Genomic DNA, 21,379 nt, shown 5'->3' with positions numbered 1-21,379 from the left:
TAACCTCGGCCTAACCGAGATGACCTCGGCATAACGACCAGGACACGCGACACCTTGGCTGACACGTCGGCGTCATCTTGTCACGTGTTGGTACTCAAAAATATATCCCCACAACTGTCCCCTAGGTTCGATTACCTCGGCATTCTGAGGTCATGGAACCTATATCAGTACCTCATGCTAATTCATCGGGTTAATCCGAGATCATCATCGTAGGCCGACATGTCTTCTTAAAGATCAAGAATTTTGTGAGCTGTCGTGCACAAACAACTCAACTGTTTCAGCCACGCGTCTTCTTCTTACTGGATCGTACTCCGGACGTGCTTGTAGATTGTTTTTGCGCCTGTATGCGCCGCTTGACGGATTCGTTTTTCTAGAATTATTAATTTCTTTTTTTGCCGCCGTTTCAAGTTTAATCAAAAACTCTTTCTTTTCCTCCGTCTTTTCACTTTACTCTTTCGCGTCTGAAGCTCTCTCTCTCTTTCTTGCTTTACCCTTTGAAATCCTCCATTGCTCAAGCTTCCAAAGTTCTGCAGCCACCGGCGTTTGCTTTCTTCGACTAGGTTCGTACTGATTCTCCGGTCTGCCACCGTCGTCTGACCTCGGCAACGTTTAACACCGGCTTCGTTCTTCCTCTGGTAATACACTATTCCTTCTTATTTCAGTTTCTTAATTTTTTCTTGAACTTGTTGCCATTACTGCTTTGCTTAAACATTCGATCTTGTGAATCATACATGTGAATGTGTTTTTTCCACGATTTTGCCCTTGCCCATATCTTGAACACACGCACTGTTTCACCACTTCCCTGTACTTTTGCCACTGTTCTTGGCCCTATACTTCTTGTATTCTTTATGCTCTTGATAGACCATCTCTGTTCTTGATTCTGAAACTCCGTTCTTGTTTTCTGTTTTTTGTGTTTCCAGATTCGTACCTTCAACTTTGTTTCCATAGACTTAGGTTTGGGATTTGTCTGTAAAACCCAGAATTTAGGGCAAAACTGAAACATCCCTTACAAATTTCTGCACCAACTCAAACCTAGGTTTTTGCCGAGGTCCCAATAACCCTTTTTGAAACATCTTCTTTCTGAAATCCAATACCTTTAGTTATCCCGATATCATGGGTATGTGGAAACATCGGGTAGACACCCCCTCAAAGTTAGAATTTTTTAGGCAAGAGTTTGAAATCCCAACCGATGTCAATCTGAGGTTAGTTGGGGATGATGACTCCATCATGCCTACATATAACTCCATGCCCTTCCTTGTGGTTGCCTTTATTGAGTGTGGACTTCGGTTTCCACTTGACCATTTTTTCCGTCAAATCCTTCACTTCTATAAGTTGAACCCAATGCAACTCGCCATCAATTCTTACCGAGTTATTACTAATACCATAGCTTTAGTCAAACAAGAGAATGCCAGGATTACGCTTGCCGATTTCCAGTACTGTTATACCATGTGTTGCCTTAGAAAAGACACGGACTATGTCTATTACCTCAAGCCGAGATCCACTGAATATAAAATCGTAGCCGACCTCCCAGACTCCAACAAGGGAGCTGGAGACGATTACTTCATCGTCTCGGGCTATTGGGAGTTTCAGCCAAACGATGACCTCCATCTTTATCCCTCAAGCCGAACAGTTCTCGGGGAAGGAGCTGGTAAGGGCCACTCTTTATAAGTTTTCTTATCTTCTTGCATAAAGTTTTCAATATTCTGTTATAATGTTTGTGCTGTTTTGCAGTTCTTCCTCAGCCTCCAAAGAACTTTCGGCAATCCTTCCTTCCCAGCAAGGATTTGAAGAAGCTACTGAACCTTCCGGTTCACAAACGAAAGGCGCCTTTGCTTCTCAACTTTATCCCAACATATAAGTCAGCTCTGCCCGACATCCCTGAGAGGAAGAAGAAAAGCCTTTCTCTACCTTCCGCCACAACTCCACAGACTGCGTCCACATCTCGGACAGATCAAGGGTCAACTTCCAATCCAGCTGATCAGCCATCAACCTCGGCTCCATACTTGATTCCAATATCACAACGCCGCCGTCGACGCCGAACAGTTTCTACTGCCGAGATGGGTCGCCCAAAACCAATTGCAAAAGATCTTCTGGCCAACATTCCAACCGACATTGACGCTCAGCCAGTTCCAACCCAGCCTCCAAAGCCAAAAAGGATAAAAAAAAGGCTCAACCAAAGCCTAAGGTAACTCAGACTGAGTCTGTGGATACTTTGTCGATCTCCAAGTTGGCTGAGAGTGACAAATCTCAACCCTCTGCTGGGAAGAGGCGTTCTGAAGCCCAGCCATCAGAATCCCCAAAATCAAAAAAGCCGAGGTCATCTTCTGCGACCATCTCGGGGTCTAAAAAGAATGATGTCCCCTGGGCTCCAAAAATTACTCTGAAAGATAAACCAGTCATGGCTAACGACAGTGCTGATGACATCAACATCGGCGTAGCCCTCAGTACTGCTTTGCTCCTCCCCGACGATCTTAATCGAAACGTCGAGATGAGCGAGTACGAAAACTACGCTTTGATGCTTCAACGGTCTGTTCAAGTAAGTATCTTTCATCTGGTACTTTTTTCCTTCTTTCTCATACTTAGAAATTTTCTAATAACTTTTGTTTTGTGTTTTTTCAGGCTATCCAGCATGCCATTCTTTCTCTATTCAATTTTTTGAAAATCGAGAGAAGTTGGCCTAGATGAAGAAGGAGTTCTCTGCTCTTCAAAAAGCCAACGAGAGTTTACAATCAAAGATGAAAAAGTTGGAGGACCAAGCCGAGGCTGCAATCAAAGCCCAAACTGACGCCGAAGAGAAGACTGAATCTGCCGAAGCCATCAGAAAAGTTTCTGAGTCTCAAAGAAAAGAGGCCAAGGAGAAGACGGCTCAAGCCGAAAAAGAGCTTCAAGAAGCCTTGGCCACCAAAGAAGCTGAAATCAAGGACGCCAACGAGAAGGCATATGCTCAAGGTATGGTCGACGTCACGGAGGCTTATGAAATTCAAGTGAAGCAGGCATGCAACAAGGGTTTCACCCGTGGTTGGATGTCTCTTCTAAAGAAGCTTAATGTCCCTGAGGACTCGCCCTTTAGAAATGTCGACCTCATTCCTCTTCCATTCCCTCTAGCCCCAACTCCAACTCTATCTTAATTTGTCAGTGACTCTGAATCTGAGGAGGAGGCCGAGGAGGAAGTTTTAGTGAGGAAATCAAAAGATGCTGCTGGGGCCAAGTCTCCTCCTCAGAATGAGCAAATCCTAGACTTGACTCAAGATGAGGAAGGTGATGAGGTTCCCAGAGACGCTGCTCCTGAGAAGGCATTAGCCGATGTCACCATTGCCGATAAGAGCCTTGACGAAACTTTGCAAGAAATTGATGCTGAGCTTGCGGCAGAAAAGGCGGCCGAGGTGGCTTCTCAACAGCCTTCTGAGGTCCCAACCCAGCTCACTGCCGATGCTGAGGAATCTTAGTTTTCACGTCTTTTTGTTTCTTGTATTTCGAATTTTCTTTTTGAGATAATGTAAGCTTTTTGTATGGCCAATGTGCCTTCTTTTTGTTGAATGCTGATACAAATTTTCTTCACTGAGTGCTTGTACTTTTGTTTTCTTTTGACTGCTTTTCCATGATTCTATACTTAGAATATTCTGCATGTCTTTAACATACTCTTCCTTCTTTGTGCAATCTTCTCGAGGTGACACACTTCGGATAGCCAAACATCTTGGTTTAACTTAACTTGTAAACTTTTAACAAGTGTTGAACATTATATTGTGTTAACTCAATTTCTAAATTGCTACAAATTTCAATAAGTGTTTAAACAATAATCTGGGTTTAACTTCAACTTGTAAATTGTCCACAAATTTCAACAAGTGTTTAAACAATGATTTCGGTTTAACTTCAACTTGTAAATTGTCCACAAATTTCAACAAGTGTTAAACAATGATTTCGGTTTAACTTAACTTGTAAATTGTCCACAAATTTCAACAAGTGTTGAACAATGATTTCGGTTTAACTTCAACTTGTAAATTGTCCACAAATTTTAACAAGTGTTAAACAATAATTTCGGTTTAACTCAACTTGTAAATTGTCCACAAATTTCAACAAGTGTTAAATAATGATTTCAGTTTAACTTAACTTGTAAATTGTCCACAAATTTCAACAAGTGTTAAACAAATTCTACTTTCTTCTTCTCTCTGCCCCCTAATGTGAACCTGAGTTCCACTTGGGTTCTCATTATGCATGCATTCTAGAGATAATGTCAAGTATTTTGAAAAGACAACCAGTTGAATCTATATTTATTTACTTCGGCGAATGGCAAAGGAACAAAGAAATTCTAATTATAGAAAAATTTCAAATTACAAGTGTTCCAATGTCTTGGCAACTCTTTGCCCTCATTATCTTCAAGCCGATATGCCCCATTACCCAGTACTAAGATGATTCTGTAGGGTCCTTTCCAATTTGGTCCAAGCTTGCCCTCTTTGGGATCCTTCTTGTTGCCGACGACTTTTCTTAGGACAAGGTCACCAATCTGAAATTCTCTTGGATTGACCTTTTTGTTTTAAGCTTTTGCAAGTTGCTGCTGGTATGCTGCGAGTTGGATTGCAACTTTCTCTCTTCTTTCTTCTAAAAGATCCAGATCTCGAGTTAAGAGTACATCATTAGTCCCGTTCTCTACTTCCTGGGTTCTGATTCCTGGGATGCCGATCTCCAGCGGAATGACTGCTTTTGTGCCATAAGCCATGGCGAAGGGGGATTTCCCTGTTGATCTTCTCGGCGTAGTCCGATATGCCCTGAATACATTGGGCAATTTGTCTACCCACTTGCCTTTTGCTGCCTGCAGCCTCTTCTTTATCCCATCCAGAATTACTTTGTTGGATGCTTCTGCTTGTCCATTGCTTTGTGGAAAGCTTAGGGTTAGAAAGTAGTTCTTGATCTTGAACTTTGCACAGAAGTTCTTGATTAGCTTACTGTCAAATTGAGTTCCATTGTCTGTAACAATTGCTCTTGAAATCCCAAACTTGGTGATAATGTTTTTCCAAATGAAGTTCTTCACGTCCACGTCTCGGATCTTGGCAAGAGGTTCAGCTTCTATCCATTTTGTGAAGTAGTCCGTTGCTACCAGCAAGTACTTTCTTTGTCCAGTTGCTTGGAGTAATTGCCCAACGAGATTCATGCCCCATTGGGTAAATGACCAAGGACTGGATGCAGGGTTCAGGTCAGCAGCTGGCTGGTGTATCAAAGGTGCAAACCTTTAGCATTGTCCACACTTCTTCACATAGGCTTCTGCATCTTTTTGCATGTAAGGCCACCAATACCCCTAGGTAATGGCCCTATGGGCGAGTGATCTACCCCCGGCGTGGCTTCCACAAATTCCTTCATGAATTTCATATAAAAAATCTTCAACTTCTAAAGGATGTACGTACCTTAAAAGGGGTCCAGTGAAGGACCTTCTGTAGAGATGTCCTTCTGCTGTCAGACTGAATCTTGCCGACTTCAATCTGATCTTGTGTGCCTCCTTGTGGTCATCTGGCAGCTTTCCTTCTTTTAGGAACGCAACAATTGCGTCCATCCAGCTTGGTTCCATGTCTACGCACATTGCTTCATGCTCTGTGGTTATTGGTTCAATGCTCGGGCCCGACAGGTAGTCAATCATTATTGTCCTTGCTTTTCCAGGTTGTACTGCACTAGCTAGGTTGGCCAACGCATCGGCGTGGCTATTATCATCTCGGCTTACCTGAAGTAGTCAGCAGTTCTGAAACAAGGCTGACAGTCTGATGACTTCCTTTGCGTAGGCCGACATTCGTTCATCTCAAAGTGCAAACTCGCCTGTTGTCTGGTTAACTATCAGTTGTGAATCACAAAAAACTATTACCTCATCTGCTTGCACTGCTACTGCCAACTTCAGTCCTGCAATGAGTGCTTCATACTCTGCTTCATTGTTTAAGGCCTTGAACCCCAAACGAATTGACTGTTCTAGTACCTGTCCATCTGGGGATATCAATACTACTCCTGCCCCTGCTCCCTGTCGGTTTGAACTCCCATCAACAAACAGTCGAAAGGAGTCGCCGATGTAAATGTTGCAGGGTCTGAGTTTTTCTTCTTTCTTTTGTTCTTTCGCCTTTGTTTGGGTTTCTCTTTGCTTGTCTGGACATCGTTCATCCTGGCTCAACGGAGCCCGATGTTCGATGGATTCTGGCGTGAACTCTGCCACGAAGTCGGCCAGAACCTGGCCTTTAATTGCTGTCCTTGGCCTGTACTCCAGGTCATACTGGCCTAGGGTGACTGCCCACCTGGCTATTCTTCCTGTCAGGTCTCCTTGTCGCAGTAAGGACTTCAAGGGGTGCTCTGTTAGTACCACAATTTTATGGGTCTAGAAGTAATGGTTCAAAAAGCTAGTGCCAATTTCTCTAAGGGTAAACAGCCATTTGCTCCATTTTTTCTTCTCGGATTAGTACTGCACTTATCGAATGTTCTGAAACGGCTAAGTACAGGAACGGCTCCTCCCCAGGTTCTGGATTTGAAAGAACTGGAGCTGTGGTCAAGTACTTCTTCAGGTCGGCCAAAGCGGCTTCGCATTCTTCTGTCCACAGGAAGTCTGTGGCTTTCTTCACCAAGTTGAAGAAAGGTCTGCACTTATCTGAGCTTCTGTTGATGAATCTGTTCAGGGCTGCGGCCCTTCCAGTTAGCATCTGTACCTGTTTTGCTGACGTCAGGCTCTTCAACTCCAGGATGGCCTTGATTTGATCTGGGCTGGCCTCGATGCCCCTTCTAGTCACCTGTTATCCTAAAAACTTACCAGATCCAACTCCAAATGCATACTTTGATGCATTGAGTTGGAGCCGATATGTTTTAAGGATTTCAAAGACTGCTTTTAGATTGGCAAGATGACCCTCAGGCTCCTTGGTCTTAACGACCATGTCGTCGATGTAGACTTCTACTGTTTGGCCAATCAGGTGTTTGAACATTTTGGTTACCAACCTTTGGTAAGTTGCTCCTGCGTTTTTCAACCCAAAAGGCATTACTCTGTAACAGTACAGGCCTTTTGGGGTGATGAACGCGGTTTTCTTTTCGTTTAGGGGGTACATGGCTATCTGGTGGTACCCCCTGTAGACGTCTAGGAAGCTCATTCTTCCATGCCCTGAAGCGGCATCTACTAGCTGGTCAATCTTGGGTAGAGGAAAGATGTCTTTGGGACAGGCTTTGTTGAGGCTGGTGAAGTCTACGCAGACCCTCCATTTACCGTTCTTCTTCTTTACCACCATTGTATTGGATAGCCATGTCGGGTAGTGTACTTCTCTAATGGCCCTAGCCTCCAGAAGTCTGTCTACTTCTTCCTCTATTGTTTCGATGTGCATCAACGTTGGCCTTTTGGCTCGTTGAATTACAGGTTTGGCCGACCTGTCAACATTCAGTTTGTGGTAAGTGACCTCGGGGTCAATGCCAGGCATTTCGTAAGGTGTCCAAGCGAATACCTCAATATTTGTTCTCAAAAAAGCTTCCAATTCTTTTTCCTCTTCTTCGGCTAAGCCCGAGCCGAGAAGAAAGAAGCGTTCTTCATCCCCATCCTGGACGAGGATTTTCTTCAATGCCTCTTCGCTCTTCTCGGCCGGCTCCTTGCCAACGTCTTCTAGGACTTTCACGTCCTCATCTTCAATTTCTGTCGTTTCTGGCTCTCGTATGCTACAGGTAGATTTCATTGCTGCCATGGAGCAATTCTTCGCCTGCAGCTGATCGCCTCTGACTTCTTCTATCCCATGCTCTGTTGGGAATCGCAATAGTTAATGCAATGTTGAGGGAACTGCTCCCATTGCATGCAACCATGGCCTTCCCAAGATGATGTTGTAAGGGGAGGGTGTGTCGATGATGGTGAATTCTGTCTTGATCTTCCTGGTGCCAGCCTGCACCTCCAAGCTTACTGTTTCCAGTGGCCATGTCGGCGTTCCGTTGAACCCAACCATTGGGCCATTGGATTGTTCCATATATCATCTGCGTGAAGGCCGAGCTCCTTGTAACATCGGACGTACATAATATCACAGGAGCTGCCTTGGTCAATCAGGATGCGTTTCACTTAGCACTCCCCAACCTAGAGGGATACTACCAAGGCATCATTATGCGGATGTTGGACCATCTCTAGGTCGGCTTCAGTAAAGGTTATCATTGGTCCCTGGCACTCTTCTACCCGACGTCTTTTCTCTCCGACTTGGTAGACATGTTGTAGGTGTTTTACCTTCTGGGTCTCTCCTCGGATTTCGTTTTCGTTAACCTTCGAGTGGATTACGTTGATTACCCGAGGTCCTCCTGCCTGCGGCTGCTGTGCTGGGAGAGGTGGGGCTGCTGGCGCCTGAGGCAACCTTGCCCGTTCTTCCCTTGTCCTGGTCTCATCGACAAGGTCTCTCAGATGTCCTTGTCTCACCAGGTCTTCCAAATGTGTTTTCAGGGCTCTACAACCCTGAGTTGTATGCCCATCTTCATTGTGGTAGGCACAATGTCTACCAATGTTTCTTCCCATGAACTCTCCTGGAGTCCTCTCTGGCGTTCTAAAATAGGGCTGGTTCCGAATTTGATCCAGGACTTTGTAAATTGGGATTCGGAACACAGTTGTTACTGTTTGTGTGGCCCTTAGTTCTGCTTCTTGTTTGCTCGATCCATTGTTACCTCGGCCTCGCTTCGGCGAGCCGTTTTCTTTCTCTTGTTTTATCTCTTTAGCCCCCGACGTGTCTTCTTCGGCTCTGGCATACTTCTCGACTCTTGCCAAAGACTTTCGTAGTGGACAGTTGTCTTTCAAGCCGTTCTTGAAAGATACGACTGCCACCTCTTGATTACATTCGGGTATTCGATTGAACACCTCATAGTATCTTTTTGCATAGGTCCTAACGCCTTCATCCTTGCTGATCTTCAGAGCCATCAATGCGTCCACCCTTAATGGCTGCAGCTTGTTTGTTACGAACCTGGCTACAAACATCTCGGCCAGGCCTTCCCAAGTCTTCACGTTTCCCTTTGGTAGTTTGTAGAACCAATCTGATGCAATCTCCCCCAAGGATGAGGGGAACACTTTGCAGAGCAACGGCTCGTTCCCACTATATAATGCCATTGAGTTCAAATATAATCCAACGTGGAAGTTGGGGTCTGACTTACCATCGTATATTTGAAATCTCGGCATACTGAATCTCTTCAGCGCCGCAAACCTGTCTAATTCCACCGAGAATGGTGTCCTTGGCTTATCTGGGGAGGTTACCTCGGCGTAGGCATTCTGTTGCTTCCTCTTGAGGTAATCTCTTAAGTCTTCTTTGCTCCGTCCAGGGGCTCGGCTATCTCCTGCTTTCAGTCTTTTTGGTGCGCTACTTTCAGCTTCGTGGTGAGTCCTTTTTGACCCCTCTCCATGAGTTGTGTCGAAGCACAGTGCCTGCCCCTGAACATGCCGATATCCTTTGGGGTCTGCCTCATTTGTGCGGTGCGTCCTTCGTGATTCTTCTCTACTTGACTCTCTTCGTCCGACTTCCCTGGAAGGTCGATGAGAGTATCTTTCGCTCCCGTTGTGCTGAGGGGCTACGGGGATTGTTTTCTACCCTCCCTTTTGGACATTGGCCGCTGGGATCGGCGTGTCCTGCAGCGGGAACGGTGGCTGCATGACGTTATTTTGCATCATGAAATTGACGACCGACTGTAGGTCTGCCAATTTGTTTGCTATCTCTTTTACCTCTTCGTCCCTCCGTAGACACTTATCCTTCCAAACCTGGAGGTCGTCCTCGTTGTAGTATCCACTTCGATTTGGTTTCTTTGGTGTGTCGCCAGTTTGGCCGACGTTTTTCACTCCGTGATTCTGGTCACGAGTTTCTGCGTTGCATTCATCTCCTGTGATATCAAGGTCAATAGGTCTCCCACTCCCAGCAGGAGTGTCGTCCCCAATCTTTTCCTTCTGTCCGTTACTGGCCATCTATTCTACTTTCTTTCCCACAGACGGCGCCAAATTGTATGAGTGATTTTCCGATCACACTGCCCAACTCAGTATTCAGCTGGAGAACATTGGCAGAATAGATGACGCCTGGCTAACCTGTAACAGAAAGAGAAGATTCCGGCGGTGGTTCGTCCACCCGGGGGCACTCCGACGATCAAGTCAGTATATCTCTCAAAGATAATCAAAAGTGCTTAACTCACTAGACAGAATATAAATTGCGTACCTTAGACCCATGGGGGTGCCTCTCTTTTATAGTTACCTCAATCCTAATCCCAATAGAAGCCTGACTTCTATGGATTCCTCTTTAATACTTACTTTGGACTCCTCAAGAGATAAAGATAAACTCTCTAAGAGTTTTATCCTTATCTGGGCTATGTCTCTTCTTTATTCTAGGACTCTTATCCCTTATCTCTTATCCGCTTATCTCGGATTCCGATATCTTCGGAGATAACCTCGGCCTAACCGAGATGACCTCGGCATAACGACCAGGACACGTGGCACCTCGGCTGACACGTCGACGTCACCTTGCCACGTGTTGGTACTCAAAAATATATCCCCACAAGACGTATTTGATTTTGTGAAATGTCTTCTCTACCTCCTCAACTAAAATTAGGTATTTGTAAATCAATTTCCTTGAAAGTGATTTATTTTTAGGGTCAATTTCATTTTTATCCATTAATTTTTTTAAAAAAAATTATATTTATCCCTAAATTATCAATTTCAATTATTTAGTTTTTAAAATTTCTAATTTTTACTCGTGCCGTGTAATTTGAGATAGTTGTCCAAATCAATAAATGTTACCTAATATGGTAGGCAAAAAAGTCATTTCAAAATTTAAACAATTTAAGTCAGGACACTAGGAATTCTTTCCTTGGTGTTCTTTCTTTTTTCTAATATAAGACTTGAGAGCATGAAAAAAGTGTGAAAAATATTTATAAAAAATAAAATATACAAATTTAAATGCGTTTGTTTGGCATGAGCGGTGAAAAGAATAAGAAATTGAATAATTTAAATCCGTATGTTAACTTCAAAGTAGCGAGCTCTTATTGGACTTCCCAATTTTCATACAATCTCTCATAAAATTTCTATCGTAACCAAATGCATTTAATTAAGGACGTAAAAATGTGTAGCTCGACTTTTCGTGCTCTTTTCGGATACGATAGCCCTACAGTTCGAACTTCTACGGTTCTGAATTTGATCTCACAAGTGCAATGTAAAATAGATGAACACCAGCAAATCTTTTGAAAAATCGATTTTGAATCAAAATGTCGAAAATGGACTGCTTTGCCAGATACAAAATCGCCACCTAAATATTTTTGAAAATTTTTGGAAATCTATGACTTGTGCCAAAGGCCATGTGTCTATCATCACCAAAATTGTCTCGGTTCGAGAACTTAGGTACAAGAGGGGGAGGTTATGAATTGAGCACCCTACTCTCCCGATCAAATATCGGTATCTATTAATCATGATGTGAATCTTATTTACATTATATGCTCTTGTTCCGGTTTATTAGACTAACATTACTATGTGATGCGCACACAAGTAAAGACTAATTTGCAAAAATTGAAACACTTTGATTTATGTTTGCTTTTGAAAATTGTTTGAATATGTACCACTTGAAAAAACGATCCAATATGTACATTATTCAAATTATTCTAATTCAAGCAATTAGCCTTCATCCACAAGCATTCAAGAAGATATATCAATTAAGCACTTAGCCTCATAGCAAGCATGCTAGACATGGCAACAATTACACACATGTGAGATACTAAAGCAAAAATGCTCACCTAATACTCCGAGGCGAGCCAAAAGAAACAAAAGAGTCAAAAAAGATGAATGCTCCTAACTAATGCGACATGGCCAATGCAACACATACACGATGTAATTAATAGGCTCCGCTACTAATTATGTCATGCGAGTCAATTTGATAGCATATGGTTTAAGCACCTTTTCAAAGAAGTATTTAAACGACAATGTATTGTTAGAATAATGAACCGAGCTTCTATGCATGCAATACAAATGGATGCAAACATGGGAAATACTAAAAGAAACTTGATGCTCTAAACTACCCATTATAAGCAAGTAAATAAAAGGGAGAAAGACGTAGGGTTGGAAGACATGCACATTATTACAAGCTTGGCCCTCGCATAAGAGGGTGAATGAATGAACTAGCTAAGCTAATTACCTAATTAACTAACTATTACAAACTCAAATGAAATAAATTAGCTATACTAACTAATTATTACAACACTACAATTAATTAACTATTCTAGCTAATTATTACAAATTTGGAACTAACTAATTAATTACACTAATTAATTAATTACAAATTAATAACACGAATGCAACCAAAGAAATAAGTAACTAACTACTCTAACTAATCAGCCTCGGGAAGTGAGGAATGCTTATGCATGCACGCGGATTTCCACTCGAAAAAAGCCTACCATTTTGCTGCCAGAATACCCCTGTTGCACAGTTGAAAAATTGCTCTGTTTTCCACCTCAGCCTCTGCTCTGCTTTGCTGGAAAAAGGACATTGCTTGCCTTGAAAAAGTGGCCGGCAACCCAGAAGTAGGCCACTAATAGTGGGTTGCCGTCCAGAAAAAGTGGCCTACCGGCCATTGATTTTGGTTCTCTCCTGCAGCAACAGAGGACAAACAGAGCACAAATTAGAGTATTCTCAGGGGATGTTTGTCCACCCTGTCTTTCCTTAACAGTAAACAGGTCAAAGGAGGAGTAGGCTCGATTCGCAAATCATCAATTGACGCAACTTCATTGCATGATGACTTATGAATCAAGGGACGTAATTTCAATGAATGCATGACAAAAAGACCAACAAAACCTTCTCTCTATCATGGATTGATCAAGAGAAGTGGTTGACTTTGGAAACTTGAACCATTTCATCACTAACAAATATGAAATGACCCAAGTTTCCATGTGTTCAATTAACATCCGATTGAACACAAAACCTTTTATTATCTTGCATCACTTTTAGTCCTAATTTTATTACTTCATTTTAATTATCATCCATTCATTAGTTCATTGAGTCAAAAAATGAAGATTAAGTCATCTAATGGAAATAAGTGTCAAATAAAGGATTGTTTTAGGCATGAGAGAGATGTCATGCCGTTGGTAATGAACCCCCAAAGAGATTAAACCATTAAGCACAACAACCTCTATCTCAAACTTAAACAAACAAGTAGTTTGAAACAACCTTCAAAATAAAGAAAAGCCAAGAAAGGAGGAAGGTTGCAGATGTGATTAGATATGAATACAAGTATGAAAAGCAAGAAATAAACACTATTAACTCAAATAGGTTGGTGGCTAAGGCCTAAGCAACCAACCTATGAGGACCATTACACTACAAGCATGCTATACAAAGCTTAAATGCAATCAACAACTAAAATAGTCCTAAAACGGTCCAAAAAAAAAAAAGTGCTGGAATGAAGATAAAAATAGCTAAAACAATAAACTAAAATGTTGAGAAATCAATACTAGCACACAAGCACAAAGAGGGGAGGCTAACCCTCCACTTTTGGGACTTAAAAACATGATTTTTGCCTCTGAGAAATCTCTGAAAATCAGTGGTAAAAAGCTCAACCAAAAAAAATAAAAAATGATGAGAAGGTGGAAAAGATAAGGGCAAAGGCATTAGAAACAAGGTTCAAAGAAGGGCTATCAACCTCTCTACCTTTAATGGCCTTAAACTACAAGTTTCAACCCAAAAATATATGTAATAAATAGCTTAAAAAACAGTAGAAAATGATAGAAAACAAGTAGTGTAGAGATGGTACAAAAGCACTAGAAGGTATACCTCTTGAAGAGGAATGAATCCTTGAGTCACAAACCACCAATTTCACACTCTCAAGTGCCTCAAGAGCTAAAATTCAAGCTCAGATCACCTCAGTAAGAAACTCTCTATGTTTGGTATAGAGTGTTCAAGCAAAGACTATGTAAGCTGCATAAGAGAGAGAGAGAATTGTAGAGAGAGAATTTTGCTCTTTCAAAAATATTTTCACTCCTAAATTTTTCCAACCTTGAAAGCAAGAGGGGAGGTCCTCTATATATAGAAAACCATGTGCCTATCTCAAAAATATCTGTATACATACAATTGGAATAGTGCATGCACATGGGGGGACAGTTGGCAGAAAATATCTGAGTTTTTGCACTAGTGGCCGGCAGGCCACTAATAGTGGGTGGCAAGCCACACTAGTGGACGGCAGGTCACTGGAGGCACAGGCCTGAAAAACCACTATTTTGGTCCAAAACAAGGCACAAGGTTTGAAGGATCAGAACTGAGGTTTCCTGCTGAAGAAGTCAAACATTCGGCAGGCGTACGCATTCATCATTGAGTGATCAATCAGTAGCGCCCAAGTCTTAAGGGCCGTCAAAAATGGGGTGTCTACAAAATGTCTTTCATTTTCTATCATATTTATCAATCTAATCAAACAAACAAACAAAATTTTAATCTACACTATATATTTGGATAATAAAAAATTCTTGAAGGAATAAGAATGTGATTCTGAAACATTCTCCACTAGTTAAAATATTGGAAAATTTGAGTGACATAAACTAAGTTAGGCATTTCCTGCCTATTTCCTCAAAAGATGGATAGAGAAAAATGTGTGCCCATCCTTTTGGGTCGAATGAGATAGAGGTTCAAGTATTCTTATTCCCAACATATTTTATAGCAAAAAAATTATTCTTACAAAAAATTCATACAAAATGATGCAATGGTGATATTTTTGCAATGACAATCATTTGGTGAGTTCGTTGCTTTGAAGTGATAATCTCATAATACAATCATGTCATTTTATATAAATTTTTTGTATGTATTTTTCAATAAATATTTATATAGTATTACCCAATGTAAAAAATGGAAAGAGAGAGATAAATGTGTGCCTGTATTCTTGCGTTGCAAGCACAAAAATGGAGGTATTTTTAGGGGGTTCATGTTCCACTTCCTAGGAAATTCATTGCATGCCTTTAATTTTTGTGACTTATGAAATTCTCTTTTTTGGGCCCTCAATTGGTGTTAACTTGAGCAAGGGCTTTGAGTGAGTGGAAAAATACTAGACTGTTGAGTATATGTGTCATTGAATAAAAATTAATAATTTCAAGAATCATTCCAAGAGTAGATGGGATAAGGTATTTTGTTGCATACATTTCGTCGAAGGTGACCAAAATTCTTTTATGCAAACTCGTTTGTTTGGTTTCCTCGAAAGTCTAGTCTAATATTTTCTTTTCATTCTTACCTAGATTCGTTAATATTTTCATAGCATAAGAAAAGAAGAAAAAAGAAAAGTGATCCTTTTTTCTGAAATGGACCATGGAACTTTGGTTTGGTTTCATAGAGAATCTTGTTTACATGTGGCTCGGGATGAGATTAGGTATTTCTAACCTAATTTATTAAAATAATTGTGCTAGGAACACTTTTATTTTACATTTTTAAATGCACCGACTCTAAGAGAACTCTTTCTCCTAGTTTAAACCTCGTTTGACAATATGAAATTTTAGTCAAAAAATTATTATAAATTGTCACATACTCTCTATATTTTTTTGCATATCTTTTCGTAAAAAGCCTAAAATAACCTATTTCTAAAAAAAGTCTTGAAGTAAAAATATTGAAAGACTCATATATATATATATATATATATTATCAAAAAGGACTGTAGGTCTATGAGCCCTACAACAAACTTTTGTTATCAAACCAATCCAAGAAAATTTGACTGGTGATTTAGGTTCAATAATAATATCACATTTTTCATTAATTGACCTGCTAGTAGACTAAAGGATGGAGAATGGAGTGAAATATATTTTTCATAAATCTCACAATGCAATTATAATTTACCCTACTTTTAAAATTTTAAATCATGAATCAATGTTTTATACTGATCAGTGGAGGTGGAGTTTTTAGATTTCAAGTTGAAGGTTATATAATAGTGGAGTTTTGGATAACTTTGTTGGCTACTTGGATATGTTTGTTTGATTGTTTTTTTTTTCTTTTCTGTTTAGTTTTCTTAATTTTTAGCTTGCTGATAATAATCCTTCCTTTGTGGATGTTTGCTTTCCTCCCTTGAGAGGCCCTCTGGATTCTTCCTTCTATGGAGGTTATATATCTCTTTTTAAGATCTTGTGATATTGTTATATTAGATATCCAATCTTTTACTGAGTTTTTTTTTTTTTTTTTCAAATAATCCATAAAAAGAAGCTATTTAGTGAATTGACCCGTTTTTCAAACTATTTGGGAAACTAACCTATTTTTGAAATCGCATTTTGAAAATGCGATTTTGAAATTGAAATTGCATTTTTAACATACAATTTCACCTTGAAATTGCATGTTAACATTGAAATTGCATTCTCAACATGCAATTTCACCACGTCATCATTTTCAACTTGCAATTTTAAGGTGAAATTGCATGTTCAAGATGCAATTTCAATTTCAAAATCGCATTTTGAAAATGCAATTTCAAAAAGTAGGTTAGTTTCTTAAATAGTTTGAAAAGTGGGTCAATTCTCTAATTAGCTTTTTTTTTTTTTGGAATATTTAAAAAAAAAACTTATCTTTTACTGGTTTTATAATAATGATTTTCTTCCTGATTGAAAAAAAATTGATGAATCAAATAATTATGAAATTTATTCTACTTTCAAAGTTTTGAATAATGAATCAAAGACTTATGTATGTGTTAGTGCATGTACACACTACAAAAAAATACATTTTTGGCGACCATTTTTGGTGACAAAAAAATTTAGTCGCCAAAAGTTACAGAATTGGCTACCAAAAATAATATTAGTCAGCAAAAGTCAAATATTTAGCTACTAATTTTTTTTAGTTGGGGAAAATTGATTATTGGCGACTAAAAAAAATTTAGTAGCTAAAAATATTACAATTGGTGACTATAAAAAATTTTAGTAGCTTAAAATATCACAATTGGCGACTAAATTTTTTTTTTGTAGCCATAGAGCTAGTTTTAGCTACTAAAATTGTTTAGTGGCTGAATGAAAAGAAAAAAATTATTTTTAATCTTTGGCGACCAAAATATGTGGTCACCAAAAGTATATTTTCAGCGACAAAAGAATATTTTTGTCGCCGTATAGTTAGTTTTAGCTACTAAAATTGTTTAGTAGCCGAATGAAAAGAAAAAAATAGTTTTTATCTTTGGCGACCAAAAGTTTGGTCGCTAAAAGTATATTTATAGCGACAAAATAATATTTTAGTCGCCAAAAACCTAAAACATGTGGAGGGAGATTTCAAATTTTAGACGGATTAAAAATAATTAGCGATTGAAATTTTTAGTCGCGAATGAATATTAATTATATATCTATTTTGTTTTCAACCCAAACCGTGGGTAAATCAATTCCCCTTTCTCCTGTCTCTCTAGCGAGAAGAGAGACCCACTGTCTTCTCACTTCTCTCATTGACCTCCAATTCCACCCACCAATGGCGCGGCCACGGCCACAGGTAGCCACCACCACTGCCGTCTTGATCCTATTTCTCGTGGCCGAGGTCGTTTCCTCCGGCGAAGCAAGCACCATCGTCCTCCGACCACCCCACGGCGGCAGCAACCGCCACACCATGTTCCTCCCCCTCTTTCTCTCTCCTCCTCCTAGCAGCTCTTCCGGCAACTCCTCTCCCTCCGTCCACCGCCAGATTCAGGGATCCGATAATGCATTGCCATCTCCTTCACTAATTTGAGAAATTATATATGTGGGTTTTATATATGTGGGTTTTCTTTTCTTAACCCCAACAACTCTCCCTTTTGTTTTCTTTCCTTTTCCTCCAAACAGAGCTCAGTACTCACATTTTCCCCGAAAATTCAGTGGAAATCGATTCTACTGACAACTCCAATTGGCTCTTCAATTATGGCATAATGGAAGGCAAAGACTTCACGGGGGAGCCGCCGGCCACCACGTGCTTCAGCTGGCCATTGCAGGCCTGTAATTTAGGGTTTGTCAATTCTTCCCCCCTCTTGTTTTTTCTCTTAATCCTCTGTTTGGCTGGTGAGAAAGTGATGGGAAAATAGGGAAAAATCAGTCAGACTAACACTAAGTGGTTTGAATGGGATTTTAGTTTCTTTGTTCACGCAATGAAATAGTTATAAATTTTTTTTTTTATATCCTTTCTTTCTATTGTTCAATTAAGTGTTGAATTTGTATCATTCAAAACCGCTTTATTATTTTGTGAACAAGAAATACACTAGGTTGTTGGACATCCTAGTCCTAGGAGTTGCATGGTTTGAAGGTCATGGATGATCCTTTTCTCACTGTTGCGGATTTTTTTTTGGACAATTACGAGGAAACCTGTCAATTTTGTATCACACATAGGTATAGGGAAGGCAAGAAGTAACTACTTCGAAATTTCCAATTTCGAACCTGAATTGCTGCTTTATTATTTAGCTAAGAACAGGATAATTGCAGCATAGTATTTTCATGTGAACATGGGATTTGATACTTGAGGTTTCACTTTTTGTATCCTACAGAAGTTTAGGAAGTTTAGTGGTTGTGAATATACAAAAAATAATTTTCTAGGACCTTTTTAGAAAATTTCCATTTTTTAGCTTTTCAGAAATTAAGAAATATTTATTGGCTGGGGACTGAGCCAATCTACATTCAATCACATATATTTTATGAATAAATGGAAAAAACAGAGTATTGGATTTGTTGTTTAGTACATGTTGGTGTGATATTGGGAAAGTAATTGCCTTTAACTTTGGCACAAGGTTTGGATGCGTCAACTTTTTCCTTAGAGGAGTTAGATTCATTCCCATCCCCACAATTTAAAGATTCATGGGATATTGTTTTCAATCAGCACTCCAAAGCTAGCAATTACTAGTATTCTCTAGAGCAACTGGTTGGTTTTAATTTCATTTTATTGCTTTGATTGTGGATTGGCCAGTTCTTAGTTGTTTGGACTGCCTTATAATTGTTGATTTGTTTGATCTTCAAATTAGTGAAGGAGATGGCAATGCATGTGGGTTTTATACATAGAAAATTTAAGAGAAATTATATATGTGGGTTTTACCGTGACACAAAAAAAATGTGGTTTTTGGGTACCATATCCAAAGAACACTCTCAACTGTTAGAACTAGTTAAGGGAAATTTCCAGCCATTGATTAGTATGAGTAAAATCGAAGTGATCAAAAGTACCATATCCAAAATGTGGTTTTTTTAATTTTTTTTAATTTTTAAATGATAATAAAACTAAGAACTTGTGATCAAAAGTCTTGGACCGTTTGGTAAGGAATTGAATAGTTCACTTCTGAAAGTTTGTTTTGCAACAATCCTTGGCTACCAAAGGCTTGCAATTGGAGTGGCTCCAACACCTGTGACTTCAGCTCAATATTTTCTATGTTCAAACATATTTCTTCATTTAATAAACTGTCTTCTGTGCATGTTTGTCTTGTGCTCTAGATCTCATTGGTTTGACAAATAAAAGTGGTTGCTCCGCCTTCGTTGCATTGGCTGATTTGGTGCACAAACTTATACCAGTGCACTTGCTATAGCAGAAGTAACATATTGCTCATGCCAACATTTTTTAGAAAATGTTTTCATATCTTTATTGTTCTTCTCATAATATTCTTTGAAATGATGTTTGTTACTATACTCTATTTTGCTTTTTTCCTTCTTTGGCATTTTTTTTTTTGGTTTATATGCTATTTTGTTACAAATTGAACCATTAAATTTAATGATTTCCATTGATATCCAGTATGGAGTTCTGGCTTTAAATTTATGCATACCCCTTGACTGTGGTATAAATGTTTCATTTAAAATTTTGAACCTCTTTCTTGTTGAAACCTTGCAAAGTGGTATGAACTTATTTCTATAATGTAATCTTAACATGTAATGTATGGTTGGGCTTCAATCATGGGTTATCTTCAGTGTTCACACTTAAATGCTTGTGATATATTATAATCGAGTGTATTTATGGCGTCAATAAATTTTTTTTTATATTTTATTCTCTTGTATTTTAGGGCCATACTTGTTTTCACATCATGGGTTCTGATGTATAGTCAGTTTCTCATAATCTCAAGATCTTCTTTGACTTTCTCCATATGCTCTTCACTGTGTAAAAAGGCAGAAAGATATCACTACTGAAACTAGGTTATGGAAATGCTTTCAAGTGATATGCAGTTTCCTCTAGTTAACTCTGTTAAAAGCCTTACTTGAGGTGATGCTAAGATGCTTCACTTATTTGTTATGAGATTTATTGACTTGTATTGTTTGAACAGATAGGTTAGAATGAAAATTAAACCTGTCTGATTCGCTAATTTTAACAAGTTAGAATTAAATAATTGGATAGGAATTAGAGCCTAATTCACATTAGTATAATTTAATATAGTGCAATTGAGATTATGAGATGATGAGATATAATTTAATTAGAAATAATTGCATGTAAATTAATGTAGGAAATAATATAAAAAGAAAATAAATAATTAATTATAATTAACTAATGTATGAGTTCTACTCATCAACTAAGTGAATAAAAAAATAAAAAAGAGGTTAGTGGTCTTCTTCATCTCTTGAAACACACACACACACACACACACACTTACTAAATTGGGTACTGAGTGCTTTTTATATATGGAAAACAATAGTAGCATATGTATGGTGCATTCATGTGATCTTGGTTAGTATTTGGACTTAATTTATTAGCAACATCAAATAGAGCAACTAGATTCATATGTTGTATATACTCAGATTGAACATCAAAAATTTTATTTCATATATATTTGAGTATGCAAAACTAATGATTAATTTGAAAAGATTACTTAATTTCGAGTTTTATATGTTTTTTTTATAATTTTAAATTGGCCAATATTTAGTCAATACTAATGATTATTTTTTATTTTTTTGCAGATGGTTTTTGATGTACAAATGTGGATATGACTTTTTTTGACAAGTACGGAAGGGCATTATTTTTATATCTTTGTCCGTATATATAGTGGTTTATACAAATTAGTTTTTTGGCGTGGTAAATATCCAAAATTTGGCCCGATAGAAATTAGCATTGGACGTGGTACAAATTAGTTTTTGGGGCGGTACAGAATAAATTTTTGGTGTGGTATAGATTTCCTTTTGGATATTAAATTTGATTAATCCTCTATTATGTATGGAATTAAATTATTGGGGTTGAATTATACTTGGTTTGTATTGAATTTGTATTACATTTAGAATTGGACATTGAATATAAATATTTTGGATGGTTGGAAGTGAAATGTGTGCACGTTGTTGAATGGTTGATAATATATTCAGTATTGATGGATTATATTGTTTATACAGGGTACATGTTACACTAATAATGGATATAGGTGGTTCAGAAATTAAAAATAAAATAAAAAACTAATATAGTATTTGGTGACTAAATATGTTGGTAGCAAAAAATGCAAGTAAATGTTTTGGCGACCAATAATTTAGTAGCAAAAAATAACCATATGGCTTTTTGTGACCAAAC

General features: G+C 38.8%; 1 protein-coding gene across 3 annotated transcripts in view; it reads left to right on the top strand.

Moving 5' to 3' along the window:
* LOC145788804 (DEAD-box ATP-dependent RNA helicase 46-like) overlaps positions 1-21,143 on the top strand; it is a 31,657-nt gene extending 10,514 nt beyond the window's left edge. For all 3 annotated transcript variants that reach the window (XR_014342590.1, XR_014342592.1, XM_082892283.1), the window contains one exon: positions 20,785-21,143. The gene's annotated coding sequence lies outside the window, so the exon portion shown is untranslated. The remainder of the gene's footprint in view (positions 1-20,784) is intronic.
* Positions 21,144-21,379: the final 236 nt, after the last annotated feature.

Source organism: Camellia sinensis, chromosome 10, assembly GCF_055761805.1.
Source record: "Camellia sinensis isolate YWXY chromosome 10, ASM5576180v1, whole genome shotgun sequence".
In the NCBI taxonomy this organism is placed as follows: domain Eukaryota; kingdom Viridiplantae; phylum Streptophyta; class Magnoliopsida; order Ericales; family Theaceae; genus Camellia; species Camellia sinensis.
This window is presented reverse-complemented; position numbering and strand designations above follow the sequence as displayed.